This window comes from Ovis aries, chromosome 20, assembly GCF_016772045.2.
Source record: "Ovis aries strain OAR_USU_Benz2616 breed Rambouillet chromosome 20, ARS-UI_Ramb_v3.0, whole genome shotgun sequence".
NCBI lineage: Eukaryota > Metazoa > Chordata > Mammalia > Artiodactyla > Bovidae > Ovis > Ovis aries.
In genome coordinates, this window is record NC_056073.1 from 20,102,862 (window position 1) to 20,128,094 (window position 25,233).

The 25,233-nt window shown below is 44.8% G+C and overlaps 1 protein-coding gene across 10 annotated transcripts in view; it reads right to left on the reverse strand.

Annotated features, from left to right (window-relative positions):
* Window positions 1-20,553, reverse strand: part of ADGRF5 (adhesion G protein-coupled receptor F5) — a 113,573-nt gene extending 93,020 nt beyond the window's left edge. For 6 of the 10 annotated variants that reach the window (XM_060403672.1, XM_042237487.2, XM_060403670.1 and 3 more), the window contains exon 1: window positions 20,367-20,553. The gene's annotated coding sequence lies outside the window, so the exon portion shown is untranslated. Of the gene's footprint in view, window positions 1-985; window positions 1,131-20,366 lie in introns of those variants that run through there. The other 4 variants (XM_060403673.1, XM_060403667.1, XM_060403671.1 and 1 more) reach the window with 1 other exon arrangement.
* Between the last annotated feature and the right edge of the window lie 4,680 nt (window positions 20,554-25,233).

The window sequence follows — 25,233 nt, forward strand, 5'->3', positions numbered from 1 at the left end:
TTATGTCTAGCCTGCTGTTCAAATGTGGGGGCAGACCGTGCATAGCAGTATACAGGGCAGCGTACTGTACAAATGCAAGGGGATAGAGACACGTGCCGGGGGGCTTCCCTGGTGGCTCAGATGATAAAGAATCTGCCTGCAATGCAGGAGATGCAAAGGTCCTCTGGAGAAGGAAATGGCAACCCACTCCCGTATTCTTGCCTGGGAAATCCCCATGGACAGGGGAGCCTGGTGGTCTACCATCCACGGGGTAGCAAGGAGTCGGACATCACTGAGTGACTAACACACACACAGACACACTTGGAGCAACCTCAGACAGTTCCAAACCATCAGGAACTTATTCTTGGAACCAGCATATTTAGCAAAGTCCCTGTGTGCCAGGAGCCAGTATATGACAGAGTTTTCTGAATTAACTTCTATGCAGAACACAACCTTCATCAAAAGATAAGTAATACAAATATGGTAACTAGGAGCTTAGATTCTATTACGGAAACTTGCCTGTGATAATAGTAATTATATAGAACTTAAACCAACAAACCATTTTTTTAGGAAGAGCATTTTGTCAGACATTGTTTGGAATTGCCACTTCACAGTGATCATTTTTGTTTTTTAAAGACTTTTAGTTTGTTTCATTATTGATCTTAAATTCTCCCCAGACATGTACCACCTTATTGCCTGCAACCCAGAGGAACCTCTCCCCACCACCCACCTTTGTGCGCTGGATTCCAGAGTGTCTTGTAAACTTGTCTCACAACTACAGGAGACTGGTATTAGAGGGTCACCTATCCTGTCTTTATTAGCCTCTTCTGTTTTAGCTTGGAGTGGTGCTATTAGAAATACACACCCAAAGGGCTGGAGGAAGGATTTGGCACCAGCAAACAGAAGTGGAGGAGACCCTCTGGCAAAGGAAGTCCACTTGAATCCCCAGACTCTAAGGTAATGCCCATCTTCTCCAAGGGAAGCTCATCTTCCAGGAGTCCCTTACCTGCTTCTCGTCTAGTCTCCATCTGGAAACATCTCCCTGACCCTGAGGAAGGAAGAATGGCACAGTCTCTTTCTCAGTACTCTTCTAAGCATCCCCAGGCCACCTGGAGAAAAAAAAGTGTGCCTGTGGCACTGACCCGGAAGTCAGAAGGGAAACCAGTTTCGCTCCACTTAACTCTGAAGGAAGGAAGCAGGAAGCCCTGCATGGGGATGGGGCGGAGCCTCCTCTGGGACGAGCTGTCCTGTTCTTCTCCCTGACCCTCTGCCTGATCAAGGATCCAGCACGGAAAACAGAGCCTCTGCCGCAGGCCCCATGCCTCTCTCAGGAGCAGAGATGTGAAACAATCCTTACAGCTACTGCTAAGTGTTTTACACCATGCCAGACGGTGGGTCAGCGCCCAGCCAAGCTTCATGTTTCTGGGAGGGATGAATGATTTTCATCCCCATTTTACTGCCAGTCTGGAATGCTTGGTCTCAGAGCCTCTGACTCCATGAGAATGGAATAACCAGAGCAGCCCATGTCTAAAAGCCTTTCTGTCCTGTCTGGGGGCAGTTAGCTGGGGGGTGAGCCCCTCCTGTGCTCCTAGCATCTGTGGACACTGGAGCGTGAACCTGTGGTTGTGCTGCTGGATGTACAGCATGGGGACCCATGGGGTACTGTGAGTCACGTGTCTGCTCACAGAGCAAGACTTAGAAGTGGGCCAAGTGGGCTTCTGGATAACTTACTAGTATAATATGTGTATAATCAGATGCCAGGCCTCTTCTTCCAAGCCATGCATCATTCATTCCTTCACCAGATGTTGTTAAAAACCTGCACACCAGACACTAATGGAGACCCTAGAGATAAGAGGTAATGAACACAACTGTCCCCAAGGAGCTTCATTCCAGCTGAAAGAGCATGCTGGCTGGACTTCCGGTCCATCCCCCCTCTTTTCTGCCTGGCTTTGTGCACCGAGGGATCCACTCCGCACCCTGTAGCACCTTGTCATCTGGGAGAGCAGGAGATCCCAGCAGGAGATGGTAGGATGGGAGGAAAGCGGCACTGGGGATCTGCTGCCCCCCTCCTCGCTGGGCTACAGTTTGGCAGTGGCTGCATTGCTCCATCCTCAGCCACAGATTCTGGGGAACCCCCTCTTCCACAGCCACAGGTCTTGCCAGGCTTCTCTGACACCCCACCCCAACCTCTGACCCTTTCCTGCCCTACAGGAGGTGATCAAGGGCTTCCTGGTGCTGCAAATCTCCTGTTGACTAAAAGCCTACACCTTTCCAATGAACCTGTGAGAGTGTGGTTTCTTTCCTGGTGTGGCCTTGACAGATACAGTAATATTGACAATAAACAAACACATAAGTTATTTATCAGATGGGCAAACATGCTATGTAGAAACATAAAAGTAATAAAGAGTGTGTGTGTGTCCATGTGTGTTGATGAGGTGGCATCACACTACTCTTTCTAACATGTTTCCCAAAATCCCCTTTCCAACCCTTGTGCCATCCCTCCCCAGCCTCACTGGTTCAAATCTCTTATTATTGGGTTTTCCACTGGATCCTCAATTTTTCTTATCTGTATTAATCAAAGCAGGTCAACCTATCACCCTCCACCCTTCAAATGTGTATCCCAACTTCCCAAGTGAAATGCACTCCTCCAGTTACCATCCTAGTTCCAAGGTGATCCTCCATTACCAACAACCAGACATGTTTTCTACGTCATGTAGTTTGTGAGTCAACATGATTTATAATTAAATTTTGTGTGTTTGGGAAACCCAGGCACCTCTTTCCCTGCAGAACTAATTCCAATGCTTGTTTTTGAAACTTCTTACTAGAAAGACAATACTCAGAATGTCTTCAAAGCATCTTCCTCTCTTGCCCTGCTTTCTGCTGGTCTTAGACCCTACCACCTGTTGACTGGTGCTTGTATATTTTTGTAACTTCTGTTCTATCAGGCATCTAGGTGGCCAGTGATAATGAGCCACTTTGGAGGCTGCCATCAAAAAGGGAAGTGGTGGGATGAGGCCACGGGAGGTGGGTTGCTCTCTGATGGAATTCAGGACACTGTCCCCCCAAATATGGCATCTTGGGATTTGGAGTGTGAGAGTTTGGGAAAACGGCAGAAGCAGGAAAGTCTCCCTGATCTTCCCTTGCCCTTCCACTCTGAAGCAGATCATAGGACCTTCATGCGAGAGGTGCCCTCTCTCTGCCCCAGGGATGAGGAGAAGAATCTGAGCAAAGAGGACTTGCTAAGCTTGCTAAGCTTTCGCCAGTTCCCTACACTTCCTCCCACTCTGTCCTTCCTTAGCCTTCCTCCACTCGCCACTCTTCACCAGCCCTACCACAGAAGAAGCACTCAGGTTTAACTGTCTCTTTAGGTCTTCATTTCTTCATAAAGGAGTCATCGTCATGGGAAACATATTAAATAAATGTGTATACTTTCCTCCTGTTCACCTGCCTTTGTCAGTCCAAGTTTCAGACAGAGCCAGTGACTCTAAGAGGTCGAGGAAAGCTTTCTCCTCTCCTTCACCTCAAAGCCAGTGGTGAGACCTTGGGGCCCACTGCTCTTCATACCATAAGAGGGAACCTCCTGGTGGGTACTGATCAGCACCTGGACTGGCTGATCCTCATGGGGAGAATGCTTAATAAGCTCATGAGGTTCAGTGATGGGGACTCTCAAGCCTTCTCACCAGAATCTCAGGGTGGTGATCTCCAGAATCATTAACAAATTCTCTAGGTGACTCTTGTGCAAATTACACTCTGAGAAGTGCCGTCCTAGAGACCACCTACCATGTTCCACCACAAAGGTCTTCGCAGGGGCCCTTATCTTCCCCCCTGTGATTCACCTTTTTTTTTTTTTTTCAGACATCATCAAAGCAAAAGAGACTGTTTCCTCATTTAACTAGTGATTCTTTCCTATGGGTAGGAATCATGAGTAAACAGAGTCAGCTATATGGCCAAGCTCAAGGCATCTGGATTGAACACAAGCAGGGCTGAATTAAATTAAAAGATGCTTATTCTTGGAAGAAAACTTATGACCAACCTAGACAGCATATTAAAAAGCAGAGACATTACTTTGCCAACAAAGGTCCATCCAGTCAAAGCTATGGTTTTTCCAGTAGTCATGTATGGATGTGAGTTAGACTATAAAGCTGAGCACTGAAGAATTGATGCTTTTGAACCATGGTGTTGGAGAAGACTCTCGAGAGTCTCTTGAACAGCAAGGAGATCCCACCAGTCCATCCTAAAGGAAATCAGTCCTGAATATTCATTGGGAGGACTGATGCTGAGGCTGAAACTCCAATACTTTGGCTTCCTGATGTGAAGAATTAACTAATTTGTAAAGACCCTAATGCTGGGAAAGATTGAAACCAGGAGGAGAAGGGGATGACAGAGAATGAGATGATTGGATGGCATCACCAGTGGACATGAGTTTGAGTAAACTCTGGGAGTTGGTGATGGACAGGGAGGCCTGGTGTGCTGCAGCACATGGGGTCACAAAGAGTCGGACATGACTGAGCAACTGAACTGAACTGAACTGACTGAACTGAGGGCTGAGCTGGGACTGGAACCTAGGTGGGTTCAAAAGTGTTGGGGGAGAACATCAGGAAATGTGAAGGCACCCCACTGCCTGTGAGCTCGCAGAGGCACAAAGTAACTAGGCAACCAAACTGGTGTACCTGGAGGTTTCCACTAAAATCCGTATGTGCAAATTAAACAAATGGAGGGGAAAGAGCGAGTCAATAAAAGTTTATTGTTTCTCGGACTCAATGAAAGTAGTTTTCTGTTGATTTCCTTTTCATACAATCATAGTTCACTTCAGTTATTTTTAGTAGCTTCCCTTTGAACTCATTGTTTTAAAATTCATAAGTAACTTACATCAGAGGTTGAATATATTGTGAGGATAAGAAATGGGTGCTGTGCTTAGTAGCTCCATCGTGTCTAACTCTTTGTGACCCCATGGACTGTAGCCCGCCATGCTCCTCTATCCATGGGGATTCTCCATGCAAGAATACTGGAGTGGGTTGCCATGCCCCCCTCCAGAGGATCTTCCTAACCCAGGGGCCAAACCCAGGTCTCACGCATTGCAGGTGGATTCTTTACCATCTGAGCCACCAAAGAAGCCCAAAAATACTGGAGTGGGTAGCCTGTCCCTTCTCCAGGGGATCTTCTGGACTCAGGAATCAAACCAGGGTCTCCTGCATTGCAGGCAGATTCTTTACCAGCTGAGCTACAAGGGAAGCCCCCAAGGAATGAGGGAACTCCATTAATTCATTTTCCTAGTAAACAAAGGTCAAAAATTGGAAAATTGCAGTATTGGAAAACCTTAAAGCATACAGTTAGTCCATTTGTTCTTTATGAAATAGAGATAGTTAATGGAGCTGAATCCTCTTTGGACGAATGAAGATTTCCAGATGCTTCCAGATATTGAGAAAAGTGTTTGCATTTCAATACTCCAGAGAGAGGAATGTAAGACACCAGATTGGTAATAAAACCCTCACCGCAACTTGCTTTTTTATGATTTGTAATTATTTCTGTTCCTGGGAGCCTCATTTTGATTCATTACTCACTGGTATTAAAGATTTTTAATTTGGCCACTAGCTATTTTGGCCACGAATATTTTTATTCAAATCTTTGGTGTGAGAAATTTAGTTTGTGGCCATGACATTTAAAAAAGGTAGTTTGGGTAGGGTTTGGTTTTTAAAAGTAAAGTGTTAGTTGCTCAGTCATGTCCGACTCTTTGTGACTCCATAGACCATAGCCTGCCAGGCTCTTCTGTCCATGGAATTCTCCAGACAAGAATACTGGAGTAGGTTGCCATTCCCTTCTCCGGGGGATCTTCCTGACCCAGGGATCAAGCCCGAGTCTCCTGAGTCTTAATAGCAGGCAGATTGTTTACCATCTGAGTCACCAGGGAAGCCCTCATTTTTCTTGTTCTCATTGCCTTTGGGTTTCCCAGCCTCTTCCTGCCTTAGCTGGTTGACCACACACAAAGACACCCATCTCACATATCTACATTCACAGCCCTTTCCATGGAGACTCAGATTCAAGCTGTTCTAAAAATGGAGAGAAACTTGCTCAAAAGTCGCACATCTAAAGCCTCGGAGCGGGCATGCCCTCCACCTGAGTGTTTGCTCTGCGCAGCAAGTGACTTCCTGCTTTGCAAACAAACTTCCTGCTTGGCAAACAAACGTTTCAAATTTTGGATTTTTAAAATTCCGAAGAACCCTCCAAGTCACCATATTTTGACCACTTACAGAGCATAAACGAGGGCTTCTTAGATGGCTCAGTAGTAAAGAATCTGCCTGCAATGCAGGAGACACAGGTTTGATCCCTGGAGAGGAAAGATCTCCTGAAGAAGGGAACAGCAACCCACTCCAGTATTCTTGCCTGGAGAATCCAATGGACAGAGGAGCCTGGTGGCCTACGGTCCATGGAGTCGCAGAGTCAGGCACAGCTGAGCACAACACAGCAGCATAGGGCAAAATGACCCAGAATATCAGGAATATTTGGCTTTGATTTTCTTACACTATGGCAATATTTAAAAGTTAAAGAAGCATTAGAGCAAAGAAGACAAGAGATTGAAGTGATTCCTCCTCCCAGGAATTTTCAAATCAGCAGCTTAAGAATCACCTAAGTACTGTTGCCTAAGTTCCTGGCTTCACACCCCGAGATTCTCCTCTGTAAAGTGCTGAAGATTGGCAGCTTTAACACTCCCTAGGTACTTGCTTGAAATGCAAACGCTTTTTTGTGCAGAGTCCCAACCACTGGACTGCCAGGGAACTTCCTAAAAATGCAAATTTTTGAGCCCACTCCAGACCTGCAGAATCTAAAACTCTGGGAGTAGACGCAGATATCGGTGCTTTAAAAATGTTCAGGGGGTGATTCTGAGGCACAAGAAAGCTTCATAATCACTGAGATATAAAATGATTCTTTTACCATAGTGCCTCTCAGTTTGCGAAAGTACTGGTGTCTGGTCTCCAGGTCCAGGCCAGTAGAATCAGAAGCTGTGCCTAAATTTAGAGAAACACTGGCAGAGAGACAGCTGCTGGATTAGTTGACGGAAAGTCTCTCCTCTCTCTAAAGTGACATACAATTTGCTGTTGCTGTTTTGTTGCTTCAGTCGTGTTCGACTCTTTTGTGACCCCATGGACAGTAGCCTATCAGACCCCTCTGTCCATGAGATCTCCCAGGTGAGAATACTGGAGTGGGTTGTCATTTCCTTCTCCAGGGATCTTCCCAAACCAGGATTGACTAGCATCTCCTGCATTGGCAGGCAGATTCTTTACCACTGAGCCACCTGGGAAGCTTGACATACAATTGTCTTCAGCTAAAACCCTGAATCATTAGGGCTTCTGCCTACCCTCCCAGCTTCACTTTTCTCCATCACTTTCTTCTCTTCTTACTCTCCCCTCTCTGACCCTCCTCTGTGCCCTGCCAGCAGCGTGTTCTCCAGCCTCTGCCTAGAACTGCCCTCTTCCCCTATTTTCACTGGTCTAATGCCCATTGTCTTTCAAGGCCCAAGTCAATGTCATTCCAGGCAAGAAGCTGCTATAACTCCTAGTTGTGTGTGCACCTCTGCCTGTCACTTGCCTCCATCAAGGCATTTCCTGAACTGCATTAAAAAGATCTGCGAGCTCTTCTTCTATCCTTTGATTTTCCTGGCCCCACCCTCATGTCCAAGGAAGGGCCTTGTTTGTCTACTGCTATATCCTGGCACATAACACACTATAGTCTAGTGCTCATTTCCTGTTTGTTAATAATGACTCCCCAGGTTGCACATTATTAGGATTGCTATAAAATATTGAGGACATGGGCTGTGGCACCTGGCTACCTTGGTTTACGTCCTTGTTCTACCACTTACTGGCTAAGTAAGTTTGGACAAATTACTTAATCTCTTTTCCTGAGTGGTTGGTGTTGATGAAACTTTTGTTGTTATTTTTTTACTGAAATATAGTTGATTTATAATGTTGTTAATTTCTGTTGTACAGCAAAGTGATTCAGTTATACATATATTTACATATATACATAGACATTCTTTTTAAATATGCTTTTCCATTATAGTTTATCACAGAATATTGAATGCAGTCTTCTGTGCTATGCAGTGGGAGCTTGTTCATTTGTTGTGATTTTCAATTGCTCTCTCTTGCTGAGAATCCACTCTGTCACAGGGTCTGTGCTGAGTGCCTTTAAAAAAACTGTGTGCATGATGTTTAATATTCATAATACGCTAGGAGCTGGTTAGCTATTCCCGCTTGAGAAAGGGAAGCTTGGAAAGGTTAATCAACTTGTCAAGTCTCATTTAAGAATGACATAGATTGGCGATCAAAGAAATGGAAGAATCTGGGGTAGATCCAAATCCTAAATCCAGCTCTTGCTTCTATAATATATCATGCTGAGACAAGCTGCCAAGACATAGACACACAAATTGTTAAAAATGACAGTGTGAAGGGTGCTACAAGGATGCTACGGTACAGGATTCTCTTCCAAACCTGGAGCCCACGAAAGGGCCACACATTCAGCAGGAAGCCTACTGCATCAAAGATGAGCCCCGATGGCAAAACCATTAAGCTCCCCAGTGGGGTGCACAGAAGGTCGGGGTGCCCAGTGTGCACACGCGACACACACGTGTCGGACTCTTTCCAACCCCGTGGTCTGTAGCCTTCCAGACTTCTCTGTCCCTGGGATTTTCCAGGCAAGGATGGGTTGCCATGCCCTCCTCCAGGGGATCTTCCTGACCCAAGGATGGAACCAGCATCTCTTGCATCTCCTGAACTGGCAGGCAGATTCTTTACCATTGCACGACCTGCCCAGTGTAGACACTTTTCTAAACACAGGTTGCCAGGTGTTTCCTATATATTGTTATTGATGCATAATAAAATGTCCATCAGACTTCAGAGGAACCATCTAAAGTGCTGGTTTAAAAAATGTGGATTCCCCAGCTCAACTCTACTTCCTGCTTCCTGCCCCACATTCCTCCTTGATTTCATAGATCTAGGTAGAGCCTGGCAATCTGCATATTGACCAGTGCTCCAGCCATCTCTCAACCATACTTGGACAAACCATGCTACCTATGGCTCATATTTTACCTGCCGTTTCCTGCTCTTTTGTACTAATATTTTACATGTTTATATTTTAATATTTATTTTAATATTTTATTACAAAAACCTAATGTAGAGATTTAAAGGAATGACATTTTTCAACATAAATAGCAGTTCCTATGTTTCCTCTTCATAGCCCCAGAGAGGAGGTAGAATACTATCACCACCCAGAGTTGGATGAGCCTCTGGCCCGACCTTCTGAGACCCACCCGTGCATTTGAGCTCCTGGGAGACAGGACCTTGAGTAGATTTGGTACTGACTCAGTGATAAGGCTGATTCTCCTGGGCTGCCCCTGGTTCTCCTTCAAACAATTCAGCAAATCCATCTCCGTGGCTTCAAAAGACCTGCAGGTGCAGCTGGGGAAACTTTATGTAATGCCAGCTGCATAGTGAAGTGGCAAAACCTTGGCAAAATATTAGCCCTGCTCCACCATGGCAACCCCACTTCAGGTGCATGAAAATTCAGGGTCATTCATGACACATTCAGACATTCTCCCTGAGGGAAAATTTAATCCGACATGAAATCCAAATTGTCATTCCTTTCTGCTTTTAAACAGAGGCCGAACACTCAAATAGGAGGCGCTCAGGATCCTAACTTCCATCTTGAAGAAAAGTGAAATATTGTTAGTAGTCTAAATGTGAGTTGTTTAACTTTAAAAATTAAATTCAAATATAATTTTTGCACTTTTAAAATTTAAATATATATCTAAATAAAAATTTACTAATACCATTTATCCCCAAAGAGTAAAGCCATTTACATTTACTGTTATTTAACTTAGGGACAAGTTCACTAAAGTGTCTGTTAAATGACCCTTTGACATTCTCCACTGTTTATAATTTAGTGAAAAACCCAGTGTGCCAGGAGCTGTGCTGGGGATGAGGAATACAAAGATGAATGAGGAAGCATCTCTATGTTCTAGGAAATAAGTGTATGGGAACAATTACTGAGAATACAAATATGAAAGGCACTATAAGGAAGGGTTGCGAGGATGCCTGGAGGACAAATCAGCTCATGGATGGAAAGACGTAAAAAGGAAGTAATCTGGTGGCATTTCAGGCAGACTTGGATGATCAATGAGGGCTTCCCAGGTGGTGCTAGTGGTACGGAACCTGCCTGCCAAGGCAGGAAATGCAAGGGACACAGGTTCGATTTCTGGGTCGGGAAGACCACCTGGATTAGGAAATGGGAACCCACTCCAGTATTCTTGCCTAGAGAATTCCATGGACTGAAGCCTGGCAGGCTACAGCCCGTGGGGTCACAAAGAGTCGAACATGGACTGAGTGCCTGAGCCCTTGGATGATCAATAGTTTACTTAACAGAGAAGGGAGAAAAGAGAACTCTGGACAGAGAGGTGAATTTCAGCAGGGGGGTGATGGAGATGGAGAAGGGAAGGTGGTCCAGATTGTGGCCATTGGGGAGTGGCAGGAACAGTAGGTGAAAGGAACCTGCAAAGAAAACTGAGTAGTTAGAAACTCAGAGACTCTGGAACCCCAGAAGGCAGGAGGAGAGCACAGAGGGTGTAGTCCACAAGGTCACATGCTGTAAACAAGGAAGTGAGGGCGGCTTGGGGGCATGGAGGTCACAGAGAGTCTTGGAAGTCTGAAGATGAGGAGACAGAACAGAGCTGTTTGCTGGTTGAGTAGTTAATTATGACACAGGACGTGAACATCAACAGTTCTTTCTTGCATTTCATGGTGAGGAGGAAAGGAAGATGAAGAGTAGCTGCGTGGTCAGTAAAGGTTCTGCCACGAGATGGTCCTACAGAGGTTTAAATGACAGTGGGAGGAGCCAATCAGAGGAGAGTGTAGTGAGGTAGTGATGCCATTGGGAGGGTGAGTGGGTGTGTGTTCTCAGTCATGTCCGACTCTTTGCGACCCCAGGGACTATAGCTCACCAGGCTCCTCTGTCCATGGGATTCTTCAGGCAAGAATACTAGAATGGGTTGCCATTTCCTTCTCCAGGGGATCTTCTCGATCCAGGGATCAAACCCTTATCTCCTGTGTTTCCTGCCTTTGCAGGCAGGTTCTTTACCACTGTGCCATCTGAAAAGCCTATTGGGAGATAAGATGGGGTTAAAGCCAAGCTCCGGATGCAGCAAAGGCCTGTCTCTTCCTTGGAGGCAGGAAAAGAATGAGAAGAGATGGATGTGGAAGAAGGAACTTTTGTGAAGCCGGGGTTGAGAGGCAATTTCCTCTGAGATGGCAGAGCTGTCTCCTGAGAGTGAATTGTGTGTCCTCCGTGTGTGTATGTGTGCCTGTATGCGTGCACTTGGCTGTGTTGGTGCTTGGAGAGCTGAGGACAATGGAGTCACCAGAAAAATGTGTCTGATATCATAATAGCATCTCTGGCTACACAAGGGCTTGGGTTCCTCTTCTGATCTTCCTGGACTTGGATCACACAGTTCCCTGACTGCTTTGTACTCCCACTACAAGGCATGCGTGTATGTGTCGCAGACAGGTATAAATACATCAGACGGGCTTGAACTTTCTCACAGGCAGAACTTCTGCTTTCCCTTGGTCCCTAGTGGAGTTCAGGCAGGCGGCCTATGCTCCATAAAGAACTTGGCTCATGAAAGATCTTTCCACTCATTTTACCAACTCCAAAGGGGAACAACAACCATTATCCTAGGAGGGGCCTGCTCTGGGGACAGGGAGCTAAAATTGGGTGAGCATTTTTACTATGAAAGTATGTTTTGGTAAATAAAGTAGAAATTTCAACGACTGGGTGTATGTAGTAATACTGAAAGAGAATTTTAAAAAAGAAGTAAGTTTTATTATGGTTGGAGCGGGGAGGTTGGGAGAAGAGGTAATTAGGGAGTTTGGGATGGACAAGTACACAGTGCTATATTTAAAATGGATAACCAACAAGGACTTACTGTGCAATGCAGGAAACTCTCCTCAGTGTTATGTGGCAGCCTGGATGGGCAGGGGGTTTGTGGGAGAATAGATACACATATATGATGGCTGAGTCCCTTTGCTGTCCCCCTGACACTATCACAACACTGTTAATCAGCTATACTCCAATAAAAAAGAAAAAGTTTTAAAAAAAGAAGTACGTTTTATGCTTTATTATCTAACTCCTCTCGACTAAGACACACACACACTTATATATACACATACATATGCATACACACATATACATACATATATACAAACACACACACATATACAAACATATACATGTATATACACAAACATATACATATACACATACATACACATATACACACATATACACATTCACACACACATATATACAAACATATATACACACATATATACACATAAATACATATACATATATACACACATATACACACACATATATACCAGCCTGTCTGCATATGCACCTGTGGGTGTCCCCACACAACCCAAGTCTGCAATTTTTCTGCTTCTTCAAAGGCTGACAAATGGATTTGTCTGTGATGGGGCAGGCGGACAGAAGAAAGGGTTAAGTAAGGCTCTCGAGCAATGCTTCCACTTGTCCTTTGAGGAGTAACAAAGAGAGGAAGCACAGCCTTGGTGGAAGGAAATTCCCAGGCCCTACTTCGGACATTCGCGACCTGCCCTGTGAACCCCTGAGGAGTGTCTGATAATAAACACTTGCAAACAAAACAATCCATAAAGGCGTTTTTTACTAACATTTGCACATTTTTCACCGAAGGACTAGAACACCTTTTCCTGCATCTGTGGGCCCAGAGGTGGCCTGGCCGTCCACCTGCCTAAAAAGCCCAGCCATCTCATCCGGGCTCAGGGCTGGCGTTTCTCTGCGCAGGTCCCCAGGGGTGTCTGATCATGCCGGACCCCATCCTCATAGGCGGCTGCTGGGATGCAGACAGTAGACCCCACAGGGCAGGTATGGACCCCTGCTTGCAAATCTGACACCCACTCTTCCTCTTCCCTGGTAATCCCCGACACAGCCCTGAGCTTGGCAGCCTTAACCTTCCCCGGGGTGGGGAGAGACTGACAAAGGCCTGAAAACTCTCCAAGCATAGTGTGTCCATTTAGTAACAAATGAGGACTCTTCCTCTGCAAGGGCAAAAAGCCAAACCAAAACAAAACAAAAGCAAAACACGCAGACCCTCCAAACAACAAAAACCCCTGGAGACTTGATGGCAAATATTCTTACAAGAGGGCTACACAGGTGGGTCGGTGGTAAAGAATCTGCTTGCCAATGCAGAAGATGTGTGTTCCATCACTGGGTAGGGAAGATCCCCTGGAGGACGAAATGGGAACCCGCCTCAGTATTCTTTGCCTGGAGAACTCCATGCACAGAGGAGCCTGGTGGGCTACAATCCATGGGGTGGCAAAAGAGTTGGACATGACTTAGCAACTAAACACAACAAATTGTATGTCACTTTAGAGAGAAGAAAGACTTTCCATCGACTAACCCAGCACTAACCGAGATTCTGACAATAGTTTCTTAGAGTCAACTTAAAGTATATTAGGGCCAAAATACAAAACTTTAAGTGGAAGTCTAGTTTGGGTCAGTTTATTTGTAATGCTGCATGTTATTTCTCCTCAAACTAATAGGATGTGAGGTTTGTTGCATCCATTTTGCAGATAAATCAAGAATCAGAAACTAATCTAGGATAATATGAAAGATCTAGGTGGCTCAGGTGTCAGATTTCTTTTCCTGTGTGTGTGTGTGTGTGTGTGTGTGTGTGTGTGTGTGTGTGTGTGTGTGTGTGTGTTGGGGCTGTGTGTATAGGCATCTATGCTTTAAAAAATATATATATATATATATATATATAAAATATGCTTTAAAACCACTTTATTAATTATAATCTAACCCAGAGTTAGCCCCATTTCTGGGCTAGACCAGAGTCCACTTCACCACAAGGGTGAGGATTGAGGAGATCCACAGCCAAAAATAGAAAGCTGAACCTTTGTTTCTGAAACGCCATCAGTGGTCTCTGAGATATTTTTAGATGAAATAAGCATACACATCTACTCATTTGAATGTGCCCAGAGCTGCCGGGGCGACCTGCACAGTGACCCCGGCCCTGAGGACCATGTAGACTTAAGGAGTGACAGGTTCCAGATTTCACGGTGGGCGGGGTCACCCGGAGCCCTGCACTCAGGCCCCTTTGTACTGTAACAATGCGCGGAAGTGCAGGCTTGTTAGAGGAAATTCCCAGGGCCTTAGTTTGGACGTTAGACAGTTGCTTTGCTATGCTGTGCTGCTTGCTGATGTGCATCTAAAAATAAACGTGCTGCTCTGCATGGATTTCTCTGATTTTTGTCCTGCATAGTTGATTATATTTCAAAAGGATTTTTTAAAATTGTTTTCAAGAAACCTAGGTAAACCTGGAAAATAAAATATACTGTAGTTTTGTTTTGATTTGACAAAACACATCATCCGTTGATGTCCGCTTCTGTTGAAAGAACAACAGTTTCTTTTCCCTGAGATTTCAAAACAAACACTGCGAAGACGAAAAGCATGCCAAGATGCTGCCCAAGCAACTGCGGAAAGATGTGAGGGATAAAAATGACAAGACCAGAAAGTTCTTCTGAGTCCTAGAAGGATGAAGTATGAGCAAAACATCCTAGGGAGCAGTGGATGCTGAGTACAGGTCCCTCTCTGCCTAAGCTAAATTCTCCTTTTTATAAAAGTCTCCAGGTCCTTCGCTGGCAGAAAGTTGTTATCATGCTGCTCACTTAGCAGAAAAAGGAAAGGTGGGTGGAAAATAATGGTTGGTGAACTTAGAGCAGGCAGCCAGCTACAGCCAGTTCTCCTCTTGCCCCCAAAGGGAAATACTTCACTTACAATCCCTGCAATTTAGAAGATGGCATTACTTTACTTTGCGCTTCTTAAAATTAGATTTCTGGCATAGAGAATGGACTTGTGGACCCAGCAGGGGGAAAGAGAGGGTGGGATGAATTGAGAGAGTAGCTCTACCATGTGTAAAATAGCTAGCTAGTGAGAAGTTGCTGTGTAGTGCATACAGCTCAGGCAGTGCTCCAGGATGACTTAGAGGGGTGGGAGCGAGGCTCAAACGGGAGGGGATACAGTAATAGCCATAATTCCAGTGGATTCACCTTGTTGTATGGCAGGAACCAACACAATGTTGTAAAGCAACTATCCTCCAATTAAAAATGAAAATTAAAAAAAAAATGAGATTTCTGGATGACAAAGAATACATAGTCATATTGCTGTGCTTTTGTTTTATAGACAGAATAGAAATCAAGGACAAAAATTTGAGTCTTGCTATGACTTGCCTGACCCCAGTGCAGTTGAAAATATCCTAAAATGTGGCAATTTGCCATCAAATAGAAACCTGTTTGTAACACAAGGAGTTAACCCACAATCTAGTTGGAGAGTAACCCAAGAAGAGTGGTTTGGAGTGAACTTTTCCCATCTCATTGTTCTCCTTTCTTTTTTTCTTTTTCCTGGAAGTCGAACCTTTTGATTGTTGCTGCAAAGAACCTATTTTAAAAGCATCACAGACGATGGGTAGGGCTAGCTAGTCAAAAGGCAGCCTCAGGCACTCTGTAGCCTGATAAATTTTTTTTGGTATACCTTTATTTGGTGGCTTGGACTTGAACCCTGATATCACAAGGCTCTTAGTAGATTTGAGCGGGAAAGACCTTGAGGTCATCACCCACACTCCACCCAGTGCAGGCATCCCTTTGGGAACATCCCGGCCATGCTTCCAGGGTCCTGGAATACTGCCCAGAACAGGGCGTTCACCCTGCCACAAGGCAGCTTACCCAGCTTAGACAATTCTGATGGTGGGTAAATCATTCTGTACATTGAGCTAAGACTTTTTACCTTATAATTTCCACTCATGTTGACCACTTTTCCCACACACAACCACCTTTAAATATTTGAAGGCAGCATTCATGGGCTACGGGGCTTCCCCAGTGACTCAGATGGTAAAGAATCTGCCTGCAATGCAAGAGACCTGGGTTTGATCCCTGGGTTAAGAAAATCCCTTGGAGAAGGGAATGGCAACCCACTCCAGTGTTCTTGCCTGGAGAATTCCATGGACAGAGGAGCCTGGCAGGCTACAGTCAGTGAGGTCGCAAAAAGATGGACACAACTAAGTGGCTAACACTTTAACTTTCGTGGACTACAAGAGTTACTTCTTACTCCAAATATCCCCTGGCTCCTTCAATTATTCTGCACATGACTTTTTTTTTTAAATCATTTTCACCATCTTGGTTAGCTTCCTCTTTTGAGATCTGATCTATTTTATTTTTATTTTTATTTTTACTTTATTTTACTTTACAATACTGTATTGGTTTTGCCATACATTGACATGAATCCACCACGGGTGTACATGCGTTCCCAAACATGAACCCTCCTCCCACCTCCCTTCCCATAACATCTCTCTGCGTCATCACTGTGCACCAGCCCCAAGCATGCTGTATCCTGCGTCGGACATAGACTGGCGATTCGATTCTTACATGATAGTATACATGTTAGAATGCCATTCTCCCAAATCATCCCACCCTCTCCCTCTCCTGATCTATTTTTTGAGGCAACATATTCGGTACTTTATAAATGACTAATCTTTACTACCTTGCTTGGTAAATATTATCTGCATTTTCAGAAAGAAATCTAAGACTCGATATATAACCACTTATTAAAGGAAGTGGCAGATGGAGGATTCAGAAGTGGGTCTGCCTCTTTCTAAGCCCACTCTATGCCTTTGATGAAAAAAAAAAAAATTGTTCATCCGGTACAGGCGAGCTTGATCTCAGACACATCCCGAGACCCACAACAGACCCACGATGCCTCACGCAGGCGAACCTCTTTTATCTGTTGCTACAAGGTGTAATGCTAACTTGAGAGGCTAGGAAATGACCGGCAGAAAATACTTTGCCTGCTAGGTGGCAAGGTTGGTTGTGCAGGAAATGTTGAGGCAAAGAGATGCTCAAGGAATAGGAATCAAGAAGGAACTCAGGATGTCTGGAAGGCATTTCATTTGGAAGCTTCACACAATGATGGAGCAGGAAGGGAAGGCTCAGACAGGGGAAGGGTGGTCCCTTGCAAAAGCCTAAAGAGTCTGCTGCAGCCTAAGCCTAGTGGTTGTGTCTGGAGAACAAATAGAAAGTATTTGTTTCCTCCCAGCTGTGTATGCACTCCATGCAGGTACAAAGCCTGGGGACCAAGGAAACCAAGGCTGGCTCCCAACCTCTGAATCTAGGTGAAATGAACACAAACTAGAAAAAAACCCAATGTAATCGGGACGGAAGTCCTCGCAGCCATGCCGCACACAGCTGGGGTCCGGGATGTCTTCTTTGTTCCGTGTCTCATAGGTTCCTGGATTTTTCACGCACTACTTGGTGGAGCCACATCCTTCCCTTCTCCTGGCTGCCTTCCAAAAGCAGAGATTGCCTGAGGATGACACTACCTCCCTCCTCAGCTGCCCTACTTCAAACCAGCTCTCCACCCAGCAGTGAATGCCAAGTGGACTCCTCAAAGCTGCAGGGCGCTGCTCCCTGGAAGCCACTGCCTCGTTGTGTTCCTTGGAAGGTGACAAAGACAATGTAATGGCTAAGCCCTGGGCATATGGAATGACTCCCTTAAGATCTCCTCTTTGCCAGTCTGACCCAGGGAACAACCGAGTCCTGCTTTTCAAGTCCTCTGGTGACATGACAGACCTGAGTGCATAGGGTCCCTGGATAGTATCTTCTCTGTTCGCTCATGAAGACAGGGGCTTTTTTTCTTTATCACTGTCTGTCTTGTTCACCAGTTGAGAAAATCCAGGTCCACAAGATGGATGTGGCCCCACCCAAGGTCACTTGGCAAGGGAGTTGCTCGTAATGGACTAATCAGATGCTGAAACACAGCCCAACTTTCTTTCAACTAAATCACTCTGCCTTCGAACTCCTGCTGTCTTCACTTGGATGTGCCAGCTTTGGTTAGAGATGAGGCTTCCAGTTTTCCTTCAGGCTTTTTGAGAAGCAGCAAGATCAAGGAAAATAAAAAAACACACCCTCTCTGTGGGCAACTACATGGAGGCAGGACTCACATCTCTGTCTTCGGGCATCATATTCCTTGAGAGTAACTGGTGTGGGAAAGGTGTTCGATACATATTTGCTGAAAAATGAGTAAGTCTCCGTCTTGGAGAGTCGGAGAATGGAGTGGTGGAGAATGGGGGCATTGATAGAGAAACACCTCCCAGGAGAAGCTATTCATGGTGAAATTTTAAAAAAAAAAAAGATTCAAAAAGGTATAGCACATGGGAGGTACTCAAAATATGTGGTGAAGAAAAGAATCCAGCAAATTTCATAAAGGAGAGTGTGGGAAAATGTTATAGAGATTGGCAATCTCCTTGGAAAACTCCAAACTCAAGATCTCAGTCTGAAGATATGGGGTTCTTGGGACAATGTATCCATTCATGGGTCCATCCATCCATTCATTCATGAATTCAAAAACACTGAGTACAAGCTATGTATCTGGCATTGGTTCAAGGATTATGCATTCAGAAATCAATGACCAGTAACTCCTCAAGGATGAAAATAAACCTAGCAACCATCATTTAATGTACTAAGGGCTATGGCAGAAGCATTTTGCTAAGTGCCATAAAATCACAGACTTGAGGCGCACTTAGTATAAGGTGGACTGGATGAGGCGGGTGGAGAATCAGCCTGCAGTGAGCAGTTAGGTGGAAAAGATGAATGAAGTTGTTGGGGACAGAGAGAACTGCACACCTAGACACTGGCAAGCAGCAGAGCTCTCACATATTTATAAGGTACTGGATACAGCTGGAAAGTCAGGAGTGAGAGGTGAGGCTGGCGGGATGATAACGATCAGAGTTTAAGCTGGGGCTTCACGAACTTTAGTGCATGTGAACTACACAGGGACCTGGTTAAAATGCAGATTCTGTCAGTCTGGGAGGGGATGGAAAACTAGCATCTCTAACAAGCTGCCCTTGCAGCTGGTCCTGAGGCAGCCAGTCCCTGGACAACCTTATAGGAAGCAAGGCTAAAAGCAGTGGGGTGCAATGGAAGTATTTCACTGAAAAGTGACATTATCAGAATTGCATTTTCCCAAGAACCCTATAGCAGAGTATGGAGAACAGAATGGAAGGAGACTGTGGCTGGGGTGAAATGCAAAAGTGGCAAGAAATGTTCAGCATCTGAAAGAAATAAAGTTCAGGAAAGAAAAGAGCTGTAAAGGAAAGAACTGTCAACGTTCAAATAAACAGGTGTAAGTTGACTGATATTTTACGGACTTACTATAAAATATTTCTCCTAGAGAAAGAGTTGCTTATGAGGACAAAAATGAAACAATAAAAACATAAGAGGCAAAAAAAAAATCATAGAAACATGCTGTGTGTAGTGCTATTTGAATAAACCTTGACCAACCGCCCCCCACCCCAACCCCCGCTTTGGGTCTCAGTGGACACATCATTTCAAGCCCCAGTGAGGACTGAAAAAAGCAACCAGCTAAAGGGAGCAAGGCTTCCCAGGTGGCTCACTGGTAAAGAATCTGCGTGCCAATGCAGGAGACAAGAGTTCAATCCCTAGGTCGGGAAGATCCTCTAGAGAGGGAAATGGCAACCCACTCCAGTATTCTTTCCTGGGAAATCCCATGGACAGAGGAGCCTGGCAGGCTACCCTCCATGGGGTGGCAAAGAGTTGGACATGACTTAGTGACTAAACAACAACAAGGAAAACAGGATCCTGTAGACGATAATCACAAGAGAGCAAATAAAATTAGCTTTCTCAGCCATCACTTGAGAGGCACTTGCATCTAGCTTCAGGAAGCTTCAGGAAGAACAATTGATTCACAGCAAGTTCTGGAAAACAACACGGCAGTCCACCAGATCCTGAACACAGTGCTTGTTTATTTCTTATAACTCAATAGCACCCCAAATTAGAAACACCTATTTATATTTGTGTCAGAAAATCCCCTAGGACATCTTTAACTGAAAGGAACAAAACTCAGAAAGGACTAAAAAAAAAAAAAAAGAAAAGAAAAATCTAAGGAGGGGTTTATATTGCTGTGAAGGAAAGGCAGGTGGTAAACTTTTTTACTTTATATTGAAGCCTCCAAATGCAACTTCTCATGAGATTTCTCTCCAAAGGGAAGAAGACTCAGCTCCGTGTTCTAGGTACTCTGCTGGGCAGCATTCTTTATCCAAAGATGCACAAATTTAAAATCCCCAAAGGTCTTCTCCCCTCTCACTCTTTTCCTTCCACATTCCTATAAATGAATAAGCCTCAACCAGATACACAGGTTGAAAACACAGCCTACGAGAAAAGCCATGTGGACACGCAATTCAGAACAGCCTGGTTCACAGTCAACAAGACAAAAAAATCCTTACAGGAACCCACCTTTCTCTTCTGTGCTTTGCAGGCTTCTGAAATTTAATCCTGTATTGGAAAGCCCCCAAAGAACCACTTTGGGAAGGTGGCACTGAAGCGCCTCCGGTTCAATATCAGCTGTGGGAGGGTGGGGTTTTCCCGAGACCAGACTCCAGCTCCTCGGACTCACAGGGACCTCAGGGAGCAGAGGTGAACTGCCGTCTAGTCTCTGTTGCAGGAAGAAGCCGACAGACTCAGTGTGGCTGGAGGTGGGGGCGGAGGCTGGGGGAAGGGAAGTTATACAGGAGCCTGTGTTAAATCTCTTCACGATTTCCTGTATTAAGGTGCTGGTTGCTTCTCTCCAGGCTCCCTGGAGGAAATAAGACATTTAAACGTGTCCTTTGGCCACTGGCAAGAAGAGAATAAACATGCTAAGAATCGTGGAAATGAAAATTTGCAGGACTGGTGGGCCAGCTAGCTTAACCTTGCACCAAGTGCTTTCTTCCTGAAGTTTCTCCAAGTGTTTAACTCTGCAAAAGTCAAGAACGTCCTCATCCTCTTGTAGAGAGCTGAAGAATTTTCTGGCCGCATTCCAGATGCCGTGATGTGGAGCCATTGGTCAGAGGCGGGCGGGAACGGGCCTGGGAAGGGTTGGCTTGCCAGTGAGGGACAGACCCCTTTAGCTCTGACCCTGGAAACGCTGATGACAGTCTGTGTCTAATTCTGGAACACTTCCTCAAACTCTCTGGCCATGTTCCCCTCGGGTTTAAAGAATTCTCTGAGGGCTAATATCTATAGATTGCTAGCAACAGGACTCCTCTCTACATAGCTGGTAGGGTTCAGTGCAAAATGAAAATGTGAGGCTCCTTCAAAAATTAGAGATTTTGAAATGGGGAAACTTCCCTAGTGGTCCAGTGGGTAAAACTCTGCTTTCACTGCAGGGGGTATGGGTTCAATCTGGTAGGGAAACTAAGATATTATGTGGCAGGTCCGAAATAATAAAAAATTGAGAAAAAAAAGAATTTTGAGAAGGTAACAGCAGATCTTTAAACCAAGTGGGAGACCCTTCCGAGGAGGGGAGTCATTTGTGGCTTGTGTAGCTAATATATCCATGAGGCCCATCTACCTTAGAGTCACCAACCACAAGTTCATGTGCTTGAAACACACTAAGGCCAACCAAACTGAAACATCAGGCTTCAGAGCAGAGAAAGGTTTAATTGCAGGGCCGTGGAGGGGAACGAGGGGCACACACCCCCCAAATCCTACATTCCACAAAAGGTTTCAGCAAAGCATTTCTAAAGGCCGGATGAGGAGTGAGGTTGAAGAATGTGTGATAACTGGAGAACAGTTCTCTGATTGTCTGGTGATGAGGTAACAGGACAGGGTCACAGGGGTTAACATGAAGCTTAGGTGCCGGAAGGTCCCAGGGCTAGTGCTCATGATCAACATGTAGTTAATTTCCTCTGTTTGGTGGTGGTTTTTAACATCTGAAAAACTCAGGAAATATGCATGAAATACCATTATCTGGGCACTCTGGAGAGGAACTAAAGCAGAGGATGTAGGGGAGGGGTTCTCCTCGGAAAGATCCCGTAGTGTCCAGCTGGAAGGTTGGAACCGTGGGCATGCTGGGTCTAATAAGTTCTGTCATCAAGAGGCTGGACTCTGGCTATTTCGTTCTGAGGAGCGACAGCCAGACTTTGAAGGACAGGGCACTCAGAAGCTGGTGCAAAGCGGCAGAGGCTGGGTTGCGGGTGTGAGCAGGCACAGACCACAGACACATCCCTGAGCTAAAATCCCCAGTGGTTTCCTGGACGTTCTTTGATCCACCACTTTGCCCTCATCCATTCTTTTCCCTGAAGTCAGTGCGTGCATGTTAGGTTGCTTCAGGGGAAGCCCTCCTAAAGTCAGAGCAACCTCTCAATTGCTGTCTTCGTGAAATGATCTGAAGCTTAAAATCTTTCAGCAGCCGAAGGAGAAAGGCCAAATGTTTGAACAGGGCTCACAATGCCTTCAGGACCAGCACTGGCTGTCCTCTCCCACCTGACTCGGAGCCCCAATTCTCTTCTCTCTCCTCACACTCTTCTCCTTCCCTCCCTCTCCACCCCTCTCCTCTCCTAGAAATCTCCTTTTGAAGGATGCCCTCTACACACCCCTAAACCTTCGAATCTCAAGTCCTCTAGAAAGTCCTTTTCAGATTGCTGGGCCCCTTCGGTGTTCGTCCTTAGGTGACCATGCTTCTCTCTCTCCAAACACTCACAGCTTAAGGCACTAAAGGTCTGTCACTTGTCCCATCTCCCGCTTGTAATCTTGATAAAATCATGAAGGTGTCTGTTTCAGCATCTATCCTAAGCCTAGGACTTGGAAAGGCATGATTTGTGTAAGATGAGATTTAGCAGGAGGAGCATTATTCATTACAGAGCTCCACTTTTTGAAAAGGGGAAAACATATGACTCAGAGGAAAACATAAGATTGTTGTTATGGTTTTACCATTTCAATTAGGGCAGACAGAGTGGAGTGGTTTCACGGGCAATATGGCAGGGCTATTGCTGAACAGTTACTGAAATGCCACAGTTTGCCATGGGCTGTCCATCCCCATTCCCATAGGGACTGTGTTAGGAGTAGGAAATTATCCCTATTTAGAAAATGAAGCTTTGGACATGCCAAGAGGAGGGGGACTGAAGTTAGTAAGAAAGGGTGAAGGAAAATGGGAAGAGGTTGGAGGTGATGCCAAATGGGAGAGGAAAGGAAAGGAAAAGAGGGAAGAAGCAGGCGGATGGTGGAAGGAAGGGAGGAAGACAGGTAAAGATGGAGAGGCAGGAAGAAACAGGAGAGTCCAATGAAGGCTTGAAAACAATGGGGGTGGAGGGATGGGAGATGGGGGAGGGGTGACTATCCAGGTCGTCTTCTCCTCTAGAAGTATCTAGAACTCCTTGTTCCCTACATGACTCCCCAGTGCCTTTCCTATGCTCACAAATAAGTCAAACCCATGTTTCCTAAAACCCAAAGGGCAGAAGAGAGTCCGGGATGTGCCACAGAGTAGCTGTTAGGACACAAAAATTAGCTTCTGTTTTTTGCCTGGGTCTGGGAACTTTTTGAAAGTCACAGAATTATTTTTCTTTTCACGATTGTGAATACTTCGTGACAATGTTCCTGCTAGAATTTCTGAGCCTGTATTCGGGTATTCTGGTTACTTCTCATGGTTTCTCTGGACCAAAAGGTCACTTCGTGTAAATATAAGGGCTGTGTTTAACTGAGAAGCCTCAGCTGAGGTTGTTGGATTGGAGAACAAAGCTGTAGTAGCAGAGATGTGTAACATAATACTTATAAAGATAAGGCAAAGGTGTATTATTCTGAAGATCTAGTGTTGCACAGTTAACTGTAATTTAGTATATGTAGAGACCTATAAGGGGCTTCCCAGGTGGCTCAGCGGTAAAGAACCCACCTGCCAATGCAGGAAACACATGAGTCACGGGTTTTATCCCTGGGTTGGGAAGATCCCCTAGAGGAGGAAATGGCAACCCATTCCAGTATTCTTGCCTGAAAAATCCCATGGACAGAGGAGTCCGGCATGCTACAGTCCATGGGGTCACAAAATATTCAGACATGACTTAGCAACTAAACAAAAGCAACAGAGATCTATAATAAAGCAAAGATATTCCTTAAACCAACAGTCTGAATTTTCTTCATGGATTCTCAATTTTGTTTCTAATTAATGGGTGTGACTTTCACTGAAAGTGGAATAGTCGAGAAACAGTGAAAGATGTGGAAAGGTGAAAAGATGACTGAGTGTCCTGTCAACAGAACATGAAGTATTGTTGCAGACCCTGTGTGAGGTCTTGAATCTATAGGGGGTCTATACCTTCGATTATTTTGGCTGTTTTATAATTCTGAAAGGTGCAGAAACTGATAGTAACACAGATGATTCTTGTCCATAGAAATACAAATGTTCTATAGGATATGAGTCAACTTTGCGTCTATGAGCCAATTCAGTTTAGTGTTCCTGATTTGCCTGCACTAATAGACCTACTCTTGAGATTTGTTTTTGAAAGAGCTTTAAGGACTTACCACCCCTTCATTAATAGATGAGCTAAATAAAACCTTTGTCATGTGCCTTATATTTGTATGAGACTGATGATGTCACCTTTTGAAAATGATCTTTTAACAGAAGTCAGGTGATAATCAGTGAAGTAAGTCATGTTTGAAATTTACAGGGGCAGAACTCTGTTTTCTTCGATATTTTGCTTAATTTTGTATGTTCCCTGAGTATGTAAAGTAAAAACAGAGAAAGAATGAAGCATGAGGCTGACTATGAATGAAGTTGAGTATGATAGTAAATGGCAGAACTGCTTCAGTTGAACCATTAGGAGGGTACAGAGCTCCAGGAAGGGCAGAATTTGGGGAGGCTCAAAGTGAGATATTACAAAACATAACTGGATGCAGGTTTTCTGGGCAAGGGAAAAGCAGTGATGCCTGGACCTAATGAAACTAGTTACTTGGAGGCAAGATGACCTTGAAAAGCAAAGGGCATTTATTTCAGGTATTTGACAAATTTTAACACACTATTTTCAGAGACTGCCATCGCATATACAACCATGCAGAAATATCTTGCTATCAGTATACTTGTGTGGTTTGTTTTTTCTTTAATTTTGATACCTGTTGTGTTTTTAGTGTAAGTTTTTTAATATTAAAGACATAACATGATTATATCTTTAAGGAATGTTCTAGGCAATCAATCTAGTCTGCTCCCTAAAGCTCTTGGTGCCAGATAAGCAGGTCTACATAAAGGCTTTTATGTTTTGTTTTGTTTTTCACTTTTGAGTTAATTTGTCATTGATTCCATTTTTTGAAGGAAAAGAATAACACACCTAAGAGCTCATTGTGGAAGTTTGTATGTTTT